This window comes from Zingiber officinale, chromosome 10A (genome assembly GCF_018446385.1).
Source record: "Zingiber officinale cultivar Zhangliang chromosome 10A, Zo_v1.1, whole genome shotgun sequence".
NCBI lineage: Eukaryota > Viridiplantae > Streptophyta > Magnoliopsida > Zingiberales > Zingiberaceae > Zingiber > Zingiber officinale.
Window position 1 is genome coordinate 66,631,562 of NC_056004.1, and position 25,158 is coordinate 66,656,719.

The 25,158-nt window shown below is 39.4% G+C and overlaps 1 pseudogene; it reads right to left on the reverse strand.

Annotated features, from left to right (window-relative positions):
* Positions 1 to 364: 364 nt before the first annotated feature.
* LOC122026862 lies at positions 365 to 4,490 on the reverse strand (annotated as a pseudogene).
* Positions 4,491 to 25,158: the final 20,668 nt, after the last annotated feature.

Sequence of the window (25,158 nt, forward strand, 5' to 3'; positions counted from 1 at the left end):
GAATTCCAATGCTTTGCATGCTTATTAGCGTTCTTCCGTTAAGCGCGGCCAGTCATGGATGGTTATGCCCGATTACGTGGATTAGGCCACGACTAGCAGTTGCGATTATCTTGGTTTCTCCTTGCTCATAGTCCTCCCAATATTTTTTGATTAGCTCATTTAGTGCTTCCTTGAAACGCTTTGCCCGTAGTCTTGTAATTAGGCCTTCCGGAAGTGATAACTGATCTCTCCTATCTTCAGCCCTTGGGCATACATCATTCTCCCCTTCTTGAAAAGGATTTGTCCTCAAATCATCACCTTCATCAAACGGGGATAAGTCAGCAACATTAAAAGTAGAATGTACGCCATACTCACCTGGTAGTTCAAGTTTGTAGGCATTATCATTGATGCGCTCTAATACTTGAAATGGGCCATCCCCTTGAGGTAGAAGTTTAGAATGACGTTTGTCTGGAAATCGCTCCTTTCATAGGTGCAACCAAACCTATTCTCCTGGTTCAAACACAATTTTCTTGCGCCCCTTGTTAGCTTGTTGCATGTATTGCTGAGTTCTTTTCTCAATATTCAGTCGTGCTTGTTCATGAATCTTCTTTACGAATTTGGCCTTCTGCTTACCATCTAAGTTTATATGCTCACTTACAGCTAAAGGAATCAAATCTAATGGTGACAAGGGATTGAAACCATAAACAATTTCAAATGGAGAAAATTTAGTCGCAGAATGTATGCTCCTATTATAAGCAAATTCAACATGAGGTAGACAATCTTCCCATATTCTCAAATTCTTGTTAATGACCGCACGAAGTAAAAAGGTCAAGGTTCGATTGACCACTTCAGTTTGCCCATCAGTTTGGGGGTGACAAGTAGTAGAGAACAATAATTTAGTTCCTATTTCCCCCACAAAGTCATCCAAAAATAACTCAAAAATTTTGCATCTCTATCAGAGACAATGGTCCTAGGCATGCCATGCAACCTAATAACCTCTTTAAAGAACAATTCAGCTATATGCGATGCATCATCGGTTTTATGACATGGAATGAAATACGCCATTTTAGAGAATTTGTCTACCACAACAAAAATTGAATCTCTCCCCCTCTTGGTCCGGGGTAATCCCAAAACAAAGTCCATTGAAATATCAGTCTAAGGCTCACTAGGTATAGGCAAAGGAGTATACAAGCCATGGGGTTTCAATTTAGATTTAGCTTGTTTGCAAGTGATACACTTCTCACAAATTCTTTCCACGTCGCGTTTCGTATATGGCCAAAAGAAATGATCCTGTAAAACCCCTAAAGTCTTAGTAATGCCAAAATGACTCATCAATCCACCACCATGGGCTTCCCTAGTGAATAATTCACGTAACGAACATATAGGCACACACAATCTATTTTCACGAAATAAAAACCCATCATGCCTATAGAACTTACCAAATGCAACCTTATCGCATGCTTTGAACACCTTAGCAAAATCAGTATCGTTAGTATATAAATCCTTGATATATTCAAATCAAAGTAACTTCGTATCTAAAGTGGACAGTAAAGCATACCTTCGAGATAGTGCATCAGCAACTACGTTCTCCTTTCCTTGCTTATATTTGATCACATAAGGAAATGTCTCAATGAATTCTACCCATTTAGCATGGCGTCGGTTCAACTTATGTTGGCTCTTCAAATGCTTTAGAGATTGATGATCTGTGTGAATCACGAATTCTTTTGGCCATAGGTAATGTTGTCATGTCTCCAATGCTCTCACCAATGCATACATTTCCTTGTCATATGTGGGATAGTTGAGAGTGGCTCCACTCAACTTCTCATTGAAATAAGCAATGGGTCTCATTTCCTGCATAAGCACAACACCTATACCAACACCAGAAGCATCACATTCGATTTCAAAGGTTTTAGAAAAATCTGGTAGGATTAGTAAAGGAGCAGAACTTAGCTTTTCTTTCAAAGTGTTGAAGGCCCTCTCTTGCTCCTCTCCCCACTTGAATGACTCATTTTTCTTGATGACTTTAGTAAGAGGAGTTGCAATATTGCTAAAATCACGAACAAACCGTCGATAGAAGCTGGCCAAACCATGGAAACTCCTCACTTGGCTAATTGTTGTCGGTGTTGGCCACTCTTGATTGCTTTCACCTTTTCCTCTTCCATCTCAATGCCTTTAGTACAAACAACAAAACCAAGAAACACGACTTTCTCCGTACAAAAGGAGCATTTAACGAGGTTAGCAAAAAGCTTTTCTTCTTTTAGCACACTCAAAACTAACCTTAAATGTGTAACATGCTCTTCTAAGCTTCTGCTATAAATCAAAATATCATCAAAATACACAACTACAAATTTTCCTAAGAAAGCACGCAAAACATGGTTCATCAAACGCATAAAAGTGCTAGGAACATTAGTTAAGCCAAAAGGCATTACTAACCATTCATATAAGCCATGTTTGGTTTTAAAACCAGTTTTCCATTCATCACCTTCCTTCATCCTAATCTGATGATATCCACTCCTAAGATCAATTTTTGTGAACACACAAGAATCATGCAATTCATCAAGTATATCATCAATCCTAGGAATTGGATGGCGATACTTTATTGTGATGTTGTTGATGGCTCGACAATTCACACACATCCTCCATGTTCCGTCCTTCTTGGGAACTAGTAACATAGGCACGGCGCAAGGACTCATGCTTTCTCGAACATACCCCTTTTCTAATAATTCATTAACTTGCCTCTGAAGTTCCTTTGCTTCCTCCGGATTGCTTCTATAGGCAGGTCGATTCGGAATGGAGGCACCAGGTATGAAGTCAATTTGGTGCTCAATTCCTCTAATGGGAGGTAAGCCATGCTGAACCTCTTCAGGAAAGACCTCTTCAAATTCCTGTAAGAGAGAAACAATAACACTAGGCAAAGAATTGTTAAGGTCGTTAGTGCTAAAGAGTGCCTCCTTATACAAAAGGATAAGGGGCAGCTGATTTGAAAACAAAACTCGCTTAATCTCACTTTTTTTTGCATAAAAAATATTTTTCTTTCTCTCTCCTTTTTTTTCCTTGCCCACTCCTTTTGTCTCTTTCCTCTTATCTTCTTTCCTCTCATTTTTCTTTCCCTCTACTTCTTTTTTCTCAATTTTTTTTTCTCAATTTTTTTTTCTTTCTTCTTTTCATTTGCTTTTTGTAGTCTCAACTAGTCCTCCATAACTTGTCTTGGAGTCAACGGTACAAGAATAATAGGTTGCCCTTTCAAAGTAAAACTATACTAATTTGTGAGGCCATCATGTGTTACCTTTCGATCGAATTGCCAAGGTCTTCCCAACAATAGATGACATGCATGCATGGGAACCACGTCACACAACAGCTCATCTTCATATTTGCCAATGGAGATTGCTACCAAGACTTGTTTTGTTACCTTGATTTCACCGCAATCGTTTAGCCACTGGAGTCGATAAGGTCGCGGATGTTTCCGAGTTGGTAGTGACAATTTCTCCACCAAATCAGTACTTGCCACATTGGTGCAACCCCCCCCCCCCCCCCATCAATAATAACACTACAAACCTTGTTATTAACAAAGTAATGGGTATGAAATAAGTTTTCCTGTTGATTACCTTCTTCCTCCTTAGCTTGTAAATTGAGAACTCGTCGGGCCACCAATAAGTCTCTGATAACAGCATGTTGTTCATCATCACTGTCCTCTTTTTGTGGCACTTCTTCAACTATTTCATCCTCATCTTTCGACTCAAGTTCACCTTGGGCGTTTATTACCATCACCCTTTTGTTCACACATTGACTAGCTATATGACCATGCCCTTGACATTTAAAACACTTGATATCACGAGTTTTGGAGGAAATGGGCTCGCGATTACCTTGAGTAGTAGATGGTGTAGGTTTGGGCTTCTTGAAGGGTTCAAACTTTGGCTTATTTTGAGGTTGTTCCTCCTTTCTTGGAGCTGTCCGCCATGTGCCATGAGTAGTCATTGGTTGTCCCCTCCTAGCCAATCCTCTCCTCTTGAGTTGTTCTTCCACTTTTTGTGCTTGGTGGACCATGTCTGACAGCTCAACATAATGCTGCAATTCAACAATATCAGCAATTTCTGGGTTTAAACCATGTAAAAACCTGGCCATGGTGGCTTCCCGATCTTCATCGATATTATCTCGGATCATGGACAACTCCATCTCCTTGAAATATTCATCCACACTTTTGGAGCCTTGAGATAATCTTTAAAGCCGCTGATATAAGCTTCTATAATAATGGCTGGGTACAAACTCCTTCTCATGAGCACTTTCATCTCCTCCCAAGTGGATACAGATTACTCTCTGTTTCTTCTCCGAGTCATCACCACTTGATCCCACCAAACAATAGCGTAATCAGTGAATTCAATGGCAGGTAACTTTACCTTTTTAAACTCTGAGAATTCATGACAGTCAAATACCATTTCCATCTTAGTTTCCCATTCCAAGTAAGCTTCTGGGTCATTTCTCCCTTGGAAGGTTGGAATCTTCATTTTAATCCCTCCTAAATCATTATTTCTTCTAGTTCCATTTCTATCTCCTCGATGTCAATCCAGCCCCGATTGTAGTTTTGCTCATCAAAGTCTTCCATAATAACCTCTTCATCTTCTTCGACATCAATCCCTTGGGTGTCTTCGTTGTGGTCTAGTAATACGGTCTTGTTGATGTCTTCTTGGTGTCCCATCCTCCACCCGATCCAACCTCTCATGGATAGATTCTAATTTCGCCCTCATCATCCGCTGCATCTCCCCCATCAATGCTTGTAATTGTAGGTTCGGAAGTGGCCTAGCCCCCTCATTTGCTCCATCCTCCTGGTTGTTGGACATGGCTGCAAAATGCAAGAAAACCTCAGAAGCACTCAACTCACGTTTGGGTGGTAGCTCTCAATTGATGATATCTCTCAGTTCTTGATCAAACTCTAGAACAAATCAGAATATCACGTAGCAATTCAAAAGATGCCACCGAAACTTATGATGACAGAATTTTAAGAGAAAATTAAAGAGTAGAAGTTTGAGAATAAGGAAAACAAGAAAAGAATTGTTGAAGACAATTTACTTCGATTCACACAAACAGTTTTTTTTTTTTGCGCTTTCTTCTTCTTTTTTTTTGTCTTTTCGATGCGCTCTCTTTTTTTTCCACGATTTTTTTTTTTGCTTTTGAACCGAAGCTCTGATACCAGATGATATGAACCCCACCAACAAATGTGATGGAACCCGAGACAAAGGTGGATAAAACCCCCAAGAACTAAATGACAAGAGTGTGAGCCTTGACCCGTAACCAAGAATTGGCACGAACCAAGCCTACGAAGGAAAGAAACGCCACACCTAGGGGTGATATGTTTCGATGGGTTGAACGCCACGAGAGTAGACTCGATAAGTTCAACAAGTCCTTTCAAGAACTAAGAGAGCACACAATCTCACCAAAAACTAAGTTGCTTCATACTAAGATGTCCCTCCCTTATATAATGGGAATGAACAAGGAAAAATACAAGATAAGTACATGCACAATTAGAGTCCCAATGTTGCATGCCTCATGCAAGCTATCTAGAAACCCAAAACAAAATAAATGTATGCACAATTAGAGTCCCAAGTTGCATGCTTCATTAAACAATCTAAAATACTTAAGTCTTCATGCATGGACGAATTCCCATGCTTTACATGCTTATTAGCGTTCTTCCGTTAAGCACGGCCAGTCATGGATGGTTATGCCCGATTACGTGGATTAGGCCACGACTAGCAGTTGCAATTATCTTGGTTTCTCCTTGTTGATAGTCCTCCCAATATTTTTTGATTAGCCCATTTAGTGCTTCCTTGAAACGCTTTGCCCGTAGTCTTGTAATTGTGCCTTCCGGAAGTGATAACTGATCTCTCCTATCTTCAGCCCTTGGGCATACATCACGGACTTTCTGCTGGACTTTCGCTTCCCAGCTGGTCCAGTCTTTCACTTGGTTCGTGACACCAGGACTTTCCACCTAGGGTTACCCCCCCTAGGACTTTTGCCTGAAGCTCACGACCCACCAAGACTTTCCGTATAGGGTTACCACCCCCTATGACCTAGGGTTACCACCCCCTAGGGTTTTCTACCTGTCTAACCGCAGCTAGGACTTGTCTGAAACACTCAATTAAGTATGTTAGATTACAAAACAACTTAACTTTGAATTCCTTTGCCATTATCAAAACAACGGTCGATCGTCGGATGCTTCCTGCACCAACATGCACCATGTCATTGTAACACCCACGAAAAACTTGTAGTTATACATATGTGAGTATCCTTTGTTTTTATAGAATAAAAAGGGAGATAGAACCAAAAAGATATAAAAAGAAACGAGGTGAGGTTAAGGATTGAACCTTGAAACTTTTTAATTAAATGGCAACCTTTAGGAGTTATGGAATGACCACTAAGCCATCATGAATTATTGTTAAAAGGGGATGGAAATTTTAGATAAAGTAAGAGTATGGTATGTGCTCTATCAAGTAGCCATGGAAATTTTAGTTTGAGTATGTCCCTCCCTCAAACTAAACATGCTCCCTTGTTCTTATGATATGTGCTCTATGATAATGGTGTTGTTAACATTTTCTCCTACTTGTATGTTGATTGGAACTTCATTTTCATGCTCATGAACATTCTGCCATGGTAGAACTAAGGGCCTAGGAGAGCTTTAAACCTAAAACTAAGCATGCCATGATTTCCCTAGGATAAGATATGAAGCTAATATGATATGCCCATGATTATATGTTAATTTGAACTCTATTTCATGCTTATGAAGATTTGGCCATGTTAAGATTTGAGGCCTAGGAAAGTTTAAAACAAGTCTAAGATGCTCATGACCTTCTTGATGAAATGATATGAAACTAACTTGATGTTCTTATGCTTGTTTGTTGCATAGAAATTTGGTTACATGCTCTATAACTTTCGACCACACAAGGTTTTAAGACCTAGGATGCTTAGAACTTAAACTAAGTTTGTTCATGTTGTTCCTTGTAATAAATACCATGAAATTTGTGTAGGGTTTCCATGCTTTTATGTCACATGAAAACTAGTCTATGTCTTACATGTTTCGGCCACCATTAGTTTAAGGGCCTAGGAAACTTAGAACCCAACTTAGATATGCTCATGATGTTTCTTGTAATAAATGCTATGAAATTTGTTTATGGTTTCCATGCTTAACAAGTTTCGGCCACCTTAGATTAAAGAGCTTAGGAAGTTTGGAACTTAAACTAAATGTGCTTATGATGTTCCTCATGATATGTGTTATGATATTGGTTTAAGGTTCAACACTTTCATGGTACTTGTAACCTAGAATCATGCTTGCTAGGGTTCGACCATGATAAGGTTAAAAGCTTAGAGAACTTAGAACCCAAACTAAACATGCTCAAGTTGTTCCTTATGATATATGATATGACATTAGTTTAGGGTTTACATGTTTGCATGTTGCTTATAACCTAATTTGAGGCTTGATGAGTTTCGGCCATGATAAAAGTAAAGACCTAGGAAGCTTAGAACCCAAACTAAGCATGCTCAAGGTGTTCCTTATGATATAGGATATGATAATGGTTTAGGGTTCACATGCTTTTATGTTGCTTGCTAACCTAGGCTACAACTATATGTTTCGGACACTACATGATATTAGGGTTAGAGACCTAATTATGATCTCCCATGTGCCTCTCATGCAATGCTTTATGATATGATAAGAATATGCCATGCTGCTATACTCATTTATGTATGCTTATGACCTATGCATGATGATGTGCTTTGTGCCCAAATTTATGATATGCTATGTGCCCAAATTTATGATATGCTATGTGCCCAAGTTCATGATGTGTTGTGTGCCCAATTATGCATGTGATCATGATGTGCTGTGTGCCCAAATTCATGATGTGGTGTGTGCCCAATTATACATGCTTTATGTTATGCCTAAGAGTTGCTTCCCTATCAGTTGAAACTAGGAGCACTCTTCATGATATGAATATGACATGAATGATAGGTTAAGAATTATGATATGTATGACATGCTACTTTACTTTTAAGGCTTGTACAAAGGGTGGGCTCCATAAGCGCCTCGGGGTCGATGGACTAAGAAACGGGCCTCGTTAGGGATGAGCTCCTAAGTGCCCCTAGGTCGATGGACTAAGAAACGGGCCTAGTATGTATACCTTGTAGGGTTCAAGACTTGCTACCTTGGACCTACATAGGACGCGCGCATTTATGTATGTGGTACAAGCCGGGGCCCCCCTTATGTTGAGATTATGTTTAAGTATGTATATTATAAGTTTTCAAAAGACATGTTGCATATATTTTCATGATACATGTTAAAAATTCACCTTGCATATACCTTATGATTATGCCATGATATTTATGATGATGTTATGATATGTCAGGGTGTATTTGATGATCATGTTATGTTATGCCATGATACCTTACGATTATGTTACGATATGCCATGATATGCTGCATGATATGATGAAATTGTCTCCATGCGTTATGTCTTGTGATTTTGATATGCTATACGGTTTTTGGTGAGTAGGAAAGGAACTTACTGAGCCATGAGTGCTCACAGCTTACTTTCTTGTACCACAAATAAAGGCAAGGAATGGATGAACTAGGGGAGCAGCAGGAGGGGCTAGAAGGATGTGTGTGGTAGTGGCTTGACTAAAGGAGAAAGACCTGCTTTTGTTTAATAAAAACTATGCCTAGTTTATGTTACTACTTTATGACTCCATGACATTTAATTATGTGTTTGGGTATTATGACTTAAAAATCATGTTAAGTATGCTATGTGGTTTTATATGTCCAGGTGATTAGTCATGGTGAATTTTAAAGAATAGAAATGTTTTTAATTTCTATAAATAACACTTCCGCTATAGTAAGTAGGTATGTATGTGTAAAGTAACCCCCATCGCCTTAGCAGGAGGGGTGGGGCGTTACATCTACTGTGACTTGATAGTGCTTGACATGCAAGAATATGACAGTATATTGGACATGAATTTCCTGAGCAAGTACGACGCTTCCATCGAGTGCCGACAAAGAAAAGTGATCTTCTGACCTGAAGCAGAACCAATATTTGAGTTCATTGGAGAACCCAGAGAAAATTTATGCTACGGGGCTGAAGATGTGACCGGACAACTCTCTACCCTGACTATAGCACCGACGCTGTTTGATGATGTATTAGAGAAGCAAACTCGTGACCTAAGCATCCAGCGGATAAAGCAAGAAGTATTAGAGGGAAAGAATGACAGATTCTGTATCGCTGACAGTGGAATATTATACCTCAAGGATCGTTTATGTGTTCCCGACGACCCGGAGTTGCGAAAGAAGATACTAGAAGAAGCCCACTCAACGCCCTATGCAATGCATCCGGGATCCACCAAAATGTATCAAGATTTGAATAAGAAATTCTGGTGGTCCGGTATGAAAAGAGATGTGGCTCAGTATGTCAGTACCTGCCTGACCTATCAAAGGGTTAAAGCAGAACACCAGAGGCTGGGAGGATTACTGCAGCCTATCCAAATTCCAGAATGGAAATGGGAAGATATCTCTATGGACTTCATTTCAGGATTACCTAAGACAACAAACGACTATGACGCTATATGGGTAATCGTGGATAGATTAACCAAGTCCGCCCATTTTCTAGCAATCAAGATGACTTATTCAATTGAGCAACTGGCTCAATTATATGTCAAGGAAATTATTAGGTTACATGGGATTCCTAAGACCATCATTTCTGACAGAGATGGTCGCTTTGTTTCACATTTTTGGGAATGTGTTCAGAAGGCTCTTGGTATAAATCTATTATTCAGTACTGCCTTCCACCCTCAGACCGATGGACAAACAGAAAGGGTGAACCAAGTACTAGAAGACATGTTACGGGCTTGCGCCTTAGACTTCAAAGGAAGCTGGTGCCGATATTTATGCTTAGTGGAATTCACCTACAACAGTAGTTACCAAGCTACTATTGGAATGGCGCCCTATGAGGCTCTGTACGGGAGGAAATGTAGATCCCCTATATGTTGGTACGAAGGCGGTGAAAAGAAAGAGATGGGATTCCAAACAGAGTTCATCGATAACACCACCCGTGTTATACAGAACATCCGCCAAAGAATAGAAACTGCTCAGAGTCGATAGAAGAATTACGCGGATAAGCGACGAAGGCCATTGGAATTCAGTGTCGGAGACTCAGTATTTCTCAAGGTAGCTCCTATGAAAGGAGTAATGCGGTTTGGTAAGAAGGGGAAGCTAAGCCCGTGCTATGTGGGGCCATATCAAGTTCTGAAAAGAATTGGCAAGGTAGCTTATGAAATAGAGCTGCCTCAAGAGATGTCAACCATTCACAACGTGTTCCACGTTTCGATGTTAAAGAAATGTATTCCGAGCACGAACCAAGTGATCGAACCACGGACAGTACAAGTGCAAGAGGACCTAACCTACGAGAGCCGACCGGTTCAGATATTGGATCGGGATGTCAAAAGGATAAGGAACAAAGAAGTGTCCTTAGTAAAAGTCCTGTGGCAAAATCAACGGTTCGAAGAAGCCACTTGGGAACGATAGGATGATATGAAACGGAAGTATCCGGAGCTATTTTAAGTTCGAGGACGAACTTTCTATGAGGTATGGGGTACTGTAACACCCACGAAAAACTAGTAGCTATACATATGTGAGTATCCTTTGTTTTTATAGAATAAAAAGGGAGATAGAACCAAAAAGATATAAAAAGAAAAGAGGTGAGGTCAAGGATTGAACCTTGAACCTTTTTAATTAAATGGCAACCTTTAGGAGTTATGGAATGACCACTAAGCCATCATGAATTATTGTTAAAAGGGGATGAAAATTTTAGATAAAGTAAGAGTATGGTTAAGAGAAGGAAACAAGAAAATATCAAGTAGCTTTCTTCCTCCTTCTCTTGATTAAGAACAAGCAAAAAGACAATTGTCTTTCTCTTCTTCTTCCTTCCATTTTCGTGAGGATGAAGGAGAAGATAGGATTAGAAGAAATTAAGGGGATGAATGGGGACATATTCTCATTAGGGAATGATAAAGAAGGCAAAGTTCATCTTTGTTTCTTCCTCCCACTTAGTATAAAGAAGAAAGAAAGAAAGGGACTTCCTTTTTCTTCCTTCTTTCCTCTTCCTCACCATTGCCGAAACCTAAAGCTCTCCCTCTCCTAATTTCGAAATCCACCTAAGGTCTTTCTTCCTAAGAATACTAATCCACAAGAAGGAGCCTTCAAGATCTACCCTTCCAAGCAAGAGAAGAAAAAAGGGAGTGCTAGAAGGAGAAGCTCTCTTCTTCCTCCTCACAAGGGTACCATTTTTCTTTAGGAACCACAAACAAAAAGATGTGAGTATTCCCTCACCTGTGGTACAAGTAGCTCATGGTTTTTCCATAGATTTAAATGGCTTAAAAACCTAGGAAGTTTTCTTACAACTTTCGGCCATGGCAAGTTTAAAAGCCTAGGAAAGTTTAAACTCAAATCTAACATGTTTATGATCTTTCTTATGACATGATAGGAATATTTCCTTGGTTTTCATGCTTGTATGTTACTTGGAATTAGGTGAACCCCACCTTAGGGTTTCGGCCATGCCAAGTTTAAAAGCCTAGGAAAGTTTAAACTCAAATTTAACATGTTTATGATCTTTCTTATGACATGATATGAATATTTCCTTGGTTTACATGCTTGTATGTTAATTGGAATCAGGTGAACCCCACCTTAGGGTTTCGGCCATGACAAGTTTAAAAAGCCTAGAAAAATTTAAACACAAATCCAACTTACTTATGATCTTCCTCATGATATGGTATGAAGATAACTTGATGTACTTATGATTTCATGTTGGTTAGAACTAGGTATTCATGCTTAGAACTTTCGGCCAAGTTAGGATTAAAAGGGCTAGGCAAGCTTAAACTCAACCCTAACATGCTCATGTTTTTCCCTATGATATGATATGAAGATAACATGATATTCTTATGCTTGTCTTTGGTTTAGAACTTAGTTTCACACTTCATGACTTTCGGCCACAACATGTTTTGTAGACCTAGGAAGCTTAGAACCTAAACCAAATATGCTCATGATGTTCCTTATGATAAATAATATGGAATTGGTTTAGGGTTCACATGTTTATATGCTATTTGTAACCTAGGTTTAGGCTTTTTATGTTTCTACCACAACATGTTTTGTAGACCTAGGAAGCTTAGAACCTAAACCTAATATGCTCATGATGTTCCTTATGATAAATAATATGGAATTGGTTTAGGGTTCACATGTTTATATGCTATTTGTAACCTAGGTTTAGGCTTTGTATGTTTCAGCCACCACATGTTTTGTAGACCTAGGAAGCTTAGAACCTAAACCAAATATGCTCATGATGTTCCTTATGATAAATAATATGGAATTGGTTTAGGGTTCACATGTTTATATGCTATTGTAACCTAGGTTTAGGCTTTGTATGTTTCGACCACAACATGTTTTGTAGACCTAGGAAGCTTAGAACCTAAACTAAAAATTCTCATGATGTTCCTTATAATAAATGATATGAAATTGGTTTAGGGTTCAAATGCTTGTATGTTGCTTTCAACCTAGGTGATTCCATACATGTTTCGACTGTAACGCCCGCCCTCCCTGCTACCCTAAGGGACGGGGCTACGATACTCTACGTATAAATTTTCTTTTTAAAACAGCGGAAGACTTAAAATTATTTTCATAGTTTTAATAAAACTTTTCTTTTAAATTTATTTTGAACTATACTATCACATGGCATCAAAATCATAACATCAAATCCAGTGGAACCATAATGTCAAGCCACACATGTTTAGGTATCGCAAGTCATAAAATACCAATGCATAGTTCTTTAAAGAAACTTTAAGCAGGTTCTTATTTATTTGGTTGCCTAGCCACTGCCACACACATCTTCGTTGCCCCTCCTGCTGCTCCTCTAACTCATCCAGCTTTTTCCTTTATTTGTGGTACAAGGAAAGTAAGATATGAGCACTCATGGCTCAGTAAGTTCCTTTCCTACTCACTAAAACCAACAATCAGCACATAATCAAGAATGCATCAACAAGTCATAATCTCAACTAATCATGGCATAACATAGCATTCTATTCAAGCATATCATGCATCATAATATAATCACAACTAGTCATAGCATATCAAGCATCACCATGGACAAAACATATACATAGTGCATTGCATAAAACATAGCTAGACATGGCATAACAAACAAGTATCATGGTATATCAAAGCATGGCCGAAACATGTATATCAAAGCATCATACTATGGCCGAAGCATGTACATCAAGGCATCATCATATCCATGGCCGAAATCTATATATCAAGCATCAACAAATCCATGGCCGAAACATGTCTATAAGGTATAGCATGAACATAACATAATCATACCTTATCATGGCATATCATAATCAAGAGCATAACATGAAACATAGCATAATCATAAGGTGTATGCAATATGATTTTGGAAAACATGTATCCGAAAAACATGTGTATGTCTCATGATCTTTAAAACCATTTTCTTTTACATATATACTTGAAAATAATCTCAACATAAGGGGGATCCCGGCTATGTACCACTTACATATTGCGCGCAACCTTGTAGGTCCAAGGTAGCAAGTCTTGAACCCTACGAGGCAAACATACTAGGCCCTTAGTCCTAGGGGCACTTAGGAGCCCATCCCTAACGAGGTCCTTAGTCCCCGGGGCGCTTATGGAGCCCACCCTTGGTACAAGCCACTCACATATAAAGTAAAGTACATGTCATACATATCATGTATCATAAAAGCATGCATCACTTAGGTACACATCATATCATAAAAGTATGCATCACTTAGGCATATATCATGTCATAAAAGTATGCATCACTTAGGCATACATCATATCATAAAGGTATGCATCACTTAGGCATACATCATGTCATAAAGGTATGCATCACTTAGGCATACATCATATCATAAAGGTATGCATCACTTAGGCATACATCATGTCATAACAATATGCATCACTTAGGCATAGATCATAAAAACATGCATATCTTAAGCATAAAGCATCAAGCATGCATGATTTAACCACATAGCATATCATGAAAGCATGCATATTTTAAGCACTAAACATAGCATCAAAGCATGCATAATTTAACCACATATCATAACATAAGCATGCATATTTTAAGCACAAAGCATATCATATCATAAAAGCATGCATATCATATCATAAGTAATAAATCACAAGCATACATATTAAGCATAAAGGTGTATCTTGTGATTATCCTATCATAGGAAACATGGTATCATATTTATCTTGGTTTTAAGCTTCCTAAACCCTTGTGGCCGAAACCCTTTAGAGCTCAATTTAGGTTAAACACAACATTCAAGCATGTGACACCTAAATTATCATCATAACATTTTCATAGGAAGCATTATAAACATGATTAACTTAGTTTCTAAGTTCCTCAAGTCCCTAATTTCATATGGCCGAAACCTTAAGGTGTGAAACAAGGTTCCATATAACATAAAAGCATGGACAACTTTAAATCATATATAACTTTTTTACCAAGGAACAAGGTAAACACATTTGACACATTTGAATTAGTTCCTAAGTTCTTTAAGCCCTTAACATATGTCATGGCCGAAATTTAACATGTCACGCCCCAGAGGAGTCCCTGTCCGAGAAAATTTCGGCAGCATCTCCCCTGTACGGTGGACAATCTGAAACTTTTCTACATCTCACAAATACCTCAGCCACAGGCGGCTGGAATAACAACAGTAAATAAAATCAATCACCACGCAGTTTATATATGTATTCAGCCTCTGGCTGTCACAACCACACAGTTAATAAAAATAAACAACATAGTAATACTCTGACTCGAAATCAACCCTACTCAACTACACTCGTAAAGCCCAAATCCGATTTTTCTTACCTCTTCTGCCGTACAGGCAGGCATATAGTAGAATAAAATCCAAATCATACCAAAGGTCCATCAAACGAAAGGATTTCATACAATATCCATATGAAAAATCCAAAATAAGACTAAAACAAGGTCTGATAGAGAAAAACTAAAATAAAATAACAACTCAACCCAGCAGAGGATTAGCACTACGTGCTGTGGGGACTAGCGACTGGAACTCCCTCCTGACAGCATCAACCTGAAAATAACAACAATGGAGGCGGGGTGAGTCCAACACTCAGCAGGTACAGTTGATATGCAAAGTAAAGAAATAACACCTAACACTAATCATGCGTACAGTCTCCTGATATAAGAAAGATATAAATATGCATAACCAGGTCCTGAGTATAAGGTCAAACAGTCCAAGTGGTATAGGAATCCTGTATGCATGTCAAACATAGGTATCCAAACAATATGCAGCATATAAATGCAGCAACCACAAACACAAACAATAAATGCATCATGCATATGATGCCAATGATGCGTCCTGGTCACCCCTGACGCCAGTCGATCATCTCACAGAATAGTGAGGCCGAGTGGGTAGGGCTGTGACAACCGTGCACTCTGTCGTCACTACTCCTGATGAGTGACCGAGTGGACGGGATGCTGTCGGAGTACACCTATCCTCCTACCCCAAATCATAGATGGGGGAGCGCAATGCTCTCAACTCCCGGTACTCAAAGACGGGGAGGAATCCCTGCCGGATAACACGTTGTGTCACACTACCCATGAGCGCCTAACAGAGTCCCTGCTGCAACACACTCTGCCTGAATCGACCACTAACCCATGAGTGGTGGTGTGTGCAGATCCATGTAACTGGCGATGTGCTCAGCAATAATGGAGCGGACTATCGCACAGCATGCAATCATGCAAATGATGCATGGCAATAACCATATAAACATCCTGACCTAATCCATATATATAGAAATGTGCACCCTAGGTCAAAGAATCATATCAAATCAAGGTACACATAAGGTATAAAAACCTAGGTCCTGAACATGGTCAAGCATGGCATATCACTACCCCCTATAAGCATGTATAAACAGGTAAAATATACATGTGATGCAAATCAATCAATCAATCAAGCACGTACCAAGATTTGGGTAGTGATTAACCGAAATAGATAAGAAACATAATTAATGAAACATGTTAATTCCATTACTAAGCATATCAAAGACAACAAAAGTCAAAAGTACCCGCCTCCGACAAAATGGTCCAAATCCGACGTCGAGATACCGTCTCGAATCAGAGCCCTGTGTAAACAAAAATACCTTTACTTTTATTTAGCTAGAATACAAATAAACAGCTAAATAAATCCTAAATAGAAATTTAGGGATAAACCCTAAACCATTTCCTTCGACCTTTCTAACGGTTAATTAGGGTTAATTACCTTAACCCCAAACAACCTTTTTGATAAAAATCCAAAAACCTAAATCCATATAACATAATTATTCTACACAACCTAATGATGAATAAATTATCAATAGGTATCAAGATTATACCTAAACATGGATTAATCCAATATTTTCCTAATCCAATACATGAATCCAACTCATCAACACGTAACAATTACTCTATTTCTTACCTTGATTCAAACCTCTGCTCTTGATCCAACCACTGGTGATGCTGGAACCAATCAATCCACAGAATAGCACCTTGCTGGAATTTGATCAGAATCGAAGGTAGAATCTTCAAGATCACCACAAATCAGTGAGGAGGAGCCAAGACTCGGTAAAGGGCAGAGATCAAACTCAGCAGGCAAGGTGGCGTGGGCACTGGGGTTCGGCAGAGAGGAAGGAAATACAGCCGTGAAAACGGCTAGAACTCGTAGTGGCCCGTGACCAATACCTAGGGCACAACAACTGGGGCCGGCAGTGGGCAGCGGTGAAGAGGCTAAGGCAGAGGTGGTCGGCGGTGAATCTAGGGCACAGCGACGGCGGCCGACGCTGAGAAACCGGTGCCGGCAGTGGTGTCGGGCTGAGTCTAGGGCACAGGCCGGAGATGGGTGTCCCGGTGGCCGGCGCTTGATTTCCCATGGGCGGCGCTGCCTCGGAAAGGAGAGGGAAGGCCGACGCGAGGGCTGAAGAGCAACACCCGGCGGTGTTAAGTCACAGGCGACGGCGGTCGGCGCTCGGAAGAGAGAAACCGCCGGCCGGCAGTTAGGGCAGAGAGGAGGAGAAAGGAGGCGGCGTCGGGATGGGCTCGGGTGCGCGAGGGAGAGAAACGGAGGGATTAAGGAAAATAAAGAAAAATATAAAGAAAAAGAAAAGTAAAAAGGAAAAGAAAAATAAAACTTTTCCTTACTAAAACTGGGTAGCCTAAACAGGCTTTTCCGGGCCCCATCTTGATCCCCGTTAACTCATCCGTACGAACTCCGAAAAATTCCCGAAAAATGTCCAAAAATTCCGGAAAATTCCCTTATTCATATCCGCCTATTTCCTGTATTTTACATAACAAGTTCTCATTAGGGCTACAAACAAGCATACAAGCATGTGAACTTGGTCTAACATTATGTATAAATTCATACAAGGTATCATCCAATAGTTATGGCCGAAACATACCCTAGCATCATTTTAGGTCATAAAGCAACATATAGCAATTGAACCTTGGCTTTCTACTTATCATTTTTCATGTAGAGTGACATGAGCATATTTAATTTAAGTCCTAGGGTTTCTAGGGCATCTAAACCTTCATGGCCGAGACTCACAATGGTCCATTTAGATCATGGAAAAATTATACAAGTATGTGACAAAATCAATACATTATCCTATTTCCATAAGAAGTACTTTTAACACATTTGGTTTCATTTCTAAGGCCTCTAGGTCTTTTTTAAACCCTACTTGGCCGAAACTCACAGAATATAAACTTGCTTCAAATAGCCTAAAAGCATGAGAATTTATACAAGTTTCATAGCATGTATAAAGACAAGCATAATGAGTATACATATGAATTGTGTCTTAGGCTTTCTAGGTTTCTTTTTCTCTTTTTCTTTTATTTTTTTCTCATGGCCGAAACCTACCATTCTTTAGCTAGGTTTTTAAGTGGCCTAAAGCATGAAAAACCTAAGTAAGTTTCATGGCAAAAGTTACTAAGAAACATATACAAATTGGTTCATGAATAAGCTAGGACCCCTTGTGGTCATACATGTTATATGTCATGCCACTAATTTTTCTACACCCTAATTAAGCATGAGGGCATTGAACAACTTTCATATCTAAACAGCACAGAGGTATTGAGCATATTAAAAATTTTTTTAAGCCTTTCTAAGCTATCCATCTCATCATGGCCGAAAAACCCTAAGAAGGAGTTCATGAAATTCTAGCAATATTCAAGCATACAAATCCTTTAAGATCTTTGTATTCTATCACATGAGCATGGTTATTTAAATTTAAAGGTCTTCCTAACCCTAAACCCTTTCTTGACCGAATCATATGAGTGGGTTTTCTTTTAGTTTCAAAATATCTTCTAAGGAAGAAAAACTAATACATGATCCTTAATATTTCATAGGGAGACCCTTGTACTAGTTGGGTAAAACAATAAATTTCCCTAGCCTCTTAAGAATGTTTTTGGCCAAAATTCTAGGGTTCAGTACTCCTCTGATCAAGCATCATATAGGTATAAAATCATGAAGAAGAACCCCTCTACATAGCATAGAAAATCTATCATGTAGTGAAGACTAGTTTAAACATCATTAGGTTTTTGAAAGCCCTTCTTGGCCGAATTTTCTCAAACTTGTTTCTAGGTTTTAAAATCTTCATAAAATCCGAAAAACACTTAAAACGCCTTGTACCACAGGTGAGGGGAAGCTTACATCCTTTTCTCTTGTGGATCTAAGGTATGGTGAAGAAAAAGTAGTCTCTTCTTCTAGTTCCTTTCCCTTGATTCCTTTGCTAAGTCCTCCTTGTATCTTAGGCTTTCTTAGGGAAAAACTTGGCTTTGGGGCTGAAGATGGAGGAGAGGGGGAACTGAGGTTTCGGTGAGGGAGGGGATGAATGAGAGAAAATGAGAGAAAAATAATTTTCTCTTTTCTTGCTCTCTTTTATGTTAAGGGGGAAGAGGTAGCAAACTTAGTTTTTTGCTTTCCTTCTCCCTTAGCCTTTTTTTTTCTATTTTATTTTTATTTTTATTTATTTATTTATCCTCATCATTCATGGTGAAATAAGGGGGAATGAATCCCCTTAATCCCTCTTTAAGTTTTCGGCAAAATCAAAGAGGAAGAGGGAGAGGAAGGGAGGAAGGCAAGTTGCCTTTCTCTTGCTCTTTACTTGTTTCCTTTTGGCTAGCTTTTACTCTTACCTTTATCATGAGTTTCCCTCCTTTGCTATCAACATATTATTCCTATCCCAACTGGTTATTACCCATTAATTCTATGAAATATAATATAAGAGGTTCAAGGTTCAATCCTTGACCTTAACTTCTTTTTATTTCATTTTATTTCTTTTTGCTTCAACTCACTTCCTATTATTTTTCTAAGGCAAAATCCCACCTTCATATATTTATCTTACAAGCTTAGTGGGTATTACAGTACCCCGTACCTCATAAAAAGTTCATCCTCGAACTTTAAAATAGCTCCGGGTACTTTTGTTTCATATCGTCCTCGCGTTCCTAGGTGGCTTCTTCAAATCGTTGATTCCGCCACAAGACTTTTACTAAGGGTATTTCATTGTTCCTTAACCTCTTGATTTCTCGGTCCAGAATCTGGATGGGTTTACTTTCGTAACTTAAGTCCTCCTGAACCTGTACCGACTGCGGCTCAATTACTTGATCTGTGCTGGGAATACACTTCTTGAGCATCGATACATGGAACACATTGTGAATGGCTGCCATGTCTGGAGGTAGTTCTAGTCTATATGCGACTTGGCCCACTCTTTCTAAAATCCGGTACGGTCCTACGTATCGGGGGCTTAACTTGCTCTTCTTTCCGAACCTCATTATCCCTTTCATGGGGGATACTTTAAGGAATACTAAGTCTCCGATGTTGAATTCTAGCGGCCTGCGCCGTTTATCGGCATAATTCTTCTGCCGACTCTGAGCAGTTTCTATTCGTTGACGGATCTTTTGTATAGCTCGGGTGGTGTCATCAATAAGTTTCGTTCGGAACCCCATTTCCTTCTTTTCACCACTTTCATACCAGCATATAGGAGATCTACACTTCCTCCCATATAGAGCTTCGTAAGGTGCCATTCCAATAGTAGCTTGGTAGCTATTATTGTAGGCGAATTTTGCCAGGTATAAATATCGGCACCAACTCCCCTTGAAGTCCAGGGCACAAGCTCTTAACATATCCTCCAATATTTGATTTACTCTTTCAGTCTGCCCATCAGTCTGTGGGTGGAAGGCTGTGCTAAACAACAACTTCGTGCCGAGGGCCTTCTGAACGCACTCCCAAAAGTGCGAGACAAAACGTCCGTCTCTATCAGAAATAATGGTCTTAGGGATACCATGTAATCTGACGATTTCCTTAACATATAGCTGAGCTAGTTGTTCAGTTGAATAAGTCATCTTGATCACCAAAAAGTGTGCAGACTTCGTCAGTCTGTCCACGATTACCCATATAGCATCATACCCGTTTGTCGTCTTGGGTAGACCTGAAATGAAATCCATGGAGATTTCTTCCCATTTCCATTCTGGAATTTGGACAGGTTGTAATAATCCACCGGGTCTCTGGTGTTCAGCTTTTACCCTTTGGCACGTCAGACAAGTACTGACGTACTGAGCCACTTCTCTTTTCATACCGGACCACCAAAATTTCTTTTTCAGGTCCTGGTACATCTTAGTGGAACCCGGGTGCATTGCATAAGGCGTTGTATGGGCTTCTTCTAGTATCTTCTTTGGCAACTCTGGATCCTTTGGAATACATAATCGATCCCTGAGGTATAATATTCCATCGTCTGCGATACGGAACCCGTCATTCTTTCCTTCTGCGGTCTCTTGTTTAATTCTTTGAAGGCTCGGGTCCCTGGTTTGCTTCTCTAACATGTTCTCAAATAACGTTGGTGTTATGGTGAGGGTAGAGAGTCGTCCGGACATGGTTTCAACTAATGGATACGAAACAAGTTTCAGTTTCTCGATGGATTCCCTCATCAGTTCGCTTTCAGTATTGAATAAAAAAAATTCTAGCATACTGACTGAAATTAGATAGCTGACCTATGACGATAGTAGAGGCGTTCACCACGTCATCCTGAGCGAGAGAGTAGACTCTGGCATTGGTCATAGTGGGAGGGGCCTCCAATCTTCCTTGGCTGATTGAAGTCCCTTCTATGGCAGCTTGCATCTGGTGAAGCTGTGCGGGGGCACTCCTGTTCTGGAAGTTCTGCGAAGGTGGTGTTTGAAGCTGAGTAGGGCAATCTCTTATCAAATGACCTTCCTTTCCGCAATTGTAGCACTTTCTGGTGCTCAGACGACATACTCCCGAATGCATCTTCCCACATGTGGCACACTAAGGGTACTTGGTCTGCTTAGTGGCTGGACCACCTTTTGTTTTATTCCACTGTTTCCTCTTTCCACTTGAGTTTCCTTTCCAGTCAGTTCTGGTATTGTGCGATTTTTGTGCTCCGGTCAGTGCTTGGTTCTTGCCCTTGTTCATTGCTTCCTGATAGTGCTCGGTAATCAGGGCACTGTTGACTAGCTCCTCTGCAGTCTGCGGTCTATTAACTCCGCCGGCTACGTTAAGAGCTATCTCAGGTCGGAGCATTTTTAACATTAACCGGACCCTTTCTTTTTCAGTTCGGACCAGTTCTGGGCACAGTCGGGCTAGGCGGTTGAACCTCTTGACGACTTCATTAACTGACAGATCACCTTGTCGGAACTTAGTGAACTTGTCATAGTGCTTGTTGGTCACTCGCATATGGAAAAAATTCCTCTAAGAACTCTGTCTCAAAATCTGTCCACTGCATTTGGTTGATTTGTCTTTTCGCCTTTACTCTATCCCACCACATCCGGGCATCTCCGGTAAGACAGAACGACGCGCATTTGACCTTCTCGTGTTCAGGCCAATCCAATAATTCCATTATGTTCTCCACGGTTTTGAGCCAGGCTTGCGCATCCCATGGTTCACAGTTTCCCGAGAATGCTTCCGGCTTAAGCCTTTGCCACTGAATCAGATAGGCCTCTTGTCGGACCATCGGAGTAGGGGCTGCCGGGGGCACTGGTGCAGCTGTAGGTACAACAGGTAGTGGATTCACCGGTGAGGTAACTGGGTTGCCTTACTGACCCATTAAGGTAGTGATCAACTGTTGTTGTTCTGCGATCTGATGCTGGAGGTCTGCGACTACCTGCGTCAGATCTGGTGGAGTCACTGTCCCTCCGGTTCGGGCATTGCGTGTCCTAACCATGTTTATCTAAAAGAAATAAACTAGTGTAAGTGGTTATCGATTTTAGCCAATCTAACGTACTGGTTTGTTTCTATCTATTTGTTATGGTATTATTCCTAACCTACCAATATGTACTCCTAATCTAATTTATAACTAAAAGCATAGAATAAAGCATCAAATATAAGCAAGTAAAACATGAATCTAAAGCATAAACAACATAAGGAAAAATAAGGAATATAATGACAAACAATGTAACATAAGGAAATAAAGCATAAGCAATGTAGTAAAGAAATAAAACATAGGCAATATAACAAGAAAGAAAAATAAAGCATAAGTTATATAACATGAAACTAAACATAAGCATGTAACAAGAAAATTAAACATAAGCATATAACAAGTAAATTAAGCATAAACATTCTTACTTGGAGCGGCAGGTAGGAGGCTTGATGTGTGTGTAGTGAGCTGGCAATAACCTGACTCTGATACCAACTTGTAACGCCCGCCCTCCCTGCTACCCTAAGGGATGGGGCTACGATACTCTACGTATAAATTTTCTTTTTAAAACAGCGGAAGACTTAAAATAATTTTCATAGTTTTAATAAAACTTTTCTTTTAAATTTCTTTTGAACTATACTATCACATGGCATCAAAATCATAACATCAAATCCAGTGGAACCATAATGTCAAGCCACACATGTTTAGGTATCGCAAGTCATAAAATACCAATGCATAGTTCTTTAAAGAAACTTTAAGCAGGTTCTTATTTATTTGGTTGCCTAGCCACTGCCACACACATCTTCGTTGCCCCTCCTGCTGCTCCTCTAACTCATCCAGCTTTTTCCTTTATCTGTGGTACAAGGAAAGTAAGCTATGAGCACTCATGGCTCAGTAAGTTCCTTTCCTACTCACTAAAACCAACAATCAGCACATAATCAAGAATGCATCAACAAGTCATAATCTCAACTAATCATGGCATAACATAGCATTCTATTCAAGCATATCATGCATCATAATATAATCACAACTAGTCATAGCATATCAAGCATCACCATGGCTGAAACATATACATATTGCATTGCATAAAACATAGCTAGACATGGCATAACAAACAAGTATCATGGTATATCAAAGCATGGCCGAAACATGTATATCAAAGCATCATACTATGGCCGAAGCATGTACATCAAGGCATCATCATATCCATGGCCGAAATCTATATATCAAGCATCAACAAATCCATGGCCGAAACATGTCTATAAGGTATAACATGAACATAACATAATCATACCTTATCATGGCATATCATAATCAAGAGCATAACATGAAACATAGCATAATCATAAGGTGTATGCAATATGATTTTGGAAAACATGTATCCGAAAAACATGTGTATGTCTCATGATCTTTAAAACCATTTTCTTTTACATATATACTTGAAAATAATCTCAACATAAGGGGGATCCCGGCTATGTACCACTTACATATTGCGCGCAACCTTGTAGGTCCAAGGTAGCAAGTCTTGAACCCTACGAGGCAAACATACTAGGCCCTTAGTCCTAGGGGCACTTAGGAGCCCATCCCTAACGAGGTTCTTAGTCCCCGGGGCGCTTATGGAGCCCACCCTTGGTACAAGCCACTCACATATAAAGTAAAGTACATGTCATACATATCATGTATCATAAAAGCATGCATCACTTAGGCACACATCATATCATAAAAGTATGCATCACTTAGGCATATATCATGTCATAAAAGTATGCATCACTTAGGCATACATCATATCATAAAGGTGTGCATCACTTAGGCATACATCATATCATAAAGGTGTGCATCACTTAGGCATACATCATGTCATAAAGGTATGCATCACTTAGGCATACATCATATCATAAAGGTATGCATCACTTAGGCATACATCATGTCATAACAATATGCATCACTTAGGCATAGATCATAAAAACATGCATATCTTAAGCATAAAGCATATCATCAAGCATGCATGATTTAACCACATAGCATATCATGAAAGCATGCATATTTTAAGCACTAAACATAGCATCAAAGCATGCATAATTTAACCACATATCATAACATAAGCATGCATATTTTAAGCACAAAGCATATCATATCATAAAAGCATGCATATCATATCATAAGTCATAAATCACAAGCATACATATTAAGAATAAAGGTGTATCTTGTGATTATCCTATCATAGGAAACATGGTATCATATTTATCTTGGTTTTAAGCTTCCTAAACCCTTGTGGCCGAAACCCTTTAGAGCTCAATTTAGGTTAAACACAACATTCAAGCATGTGGCACCTAAATTATCATCATAACATTTTCATAGGAAGCATTATAAACATGATTAACTTAGTTTCTAAGGTCCTCAAGTCCCTAATTTCATATGGCCGAAACCTTAAGGTGTGAAACAAGGTTCCATATGACATAAAAGCATGGACAACTTTAAATCATATTTATAACTTTTTTACCAAGGAACAAGGTAAACACATTTGACACATTTGAATTAGTTCCTAAGTTCTTTAAGCCCTTAACATATGTCATGGCCGAAATTTAACAAGTTCTCATTAGGGCTACAAACAAGCATACAAGCATGTGAACTTGGTCTAACATTATGTATTCATTCATACAAGGTATCATCCAATAGTTATGGCCGAAACATACCCTAGCATCATTTTAGGTCATAAAGCAACATATAGCAATTGAACCTTGACTTTCTACTTATCATTTTTCATGTAGAGTGACATGAGCATATTTAATTTAAGTCCTAGGGTTTCTAGGGCATCTAAACCTTCATGGCCGAGACTCACAATGGTCCATTTAGATCATGGAAAAATTATACAAGTATGTGACAAAATCAATACATTATCCTATTTCCATAAGAAGTA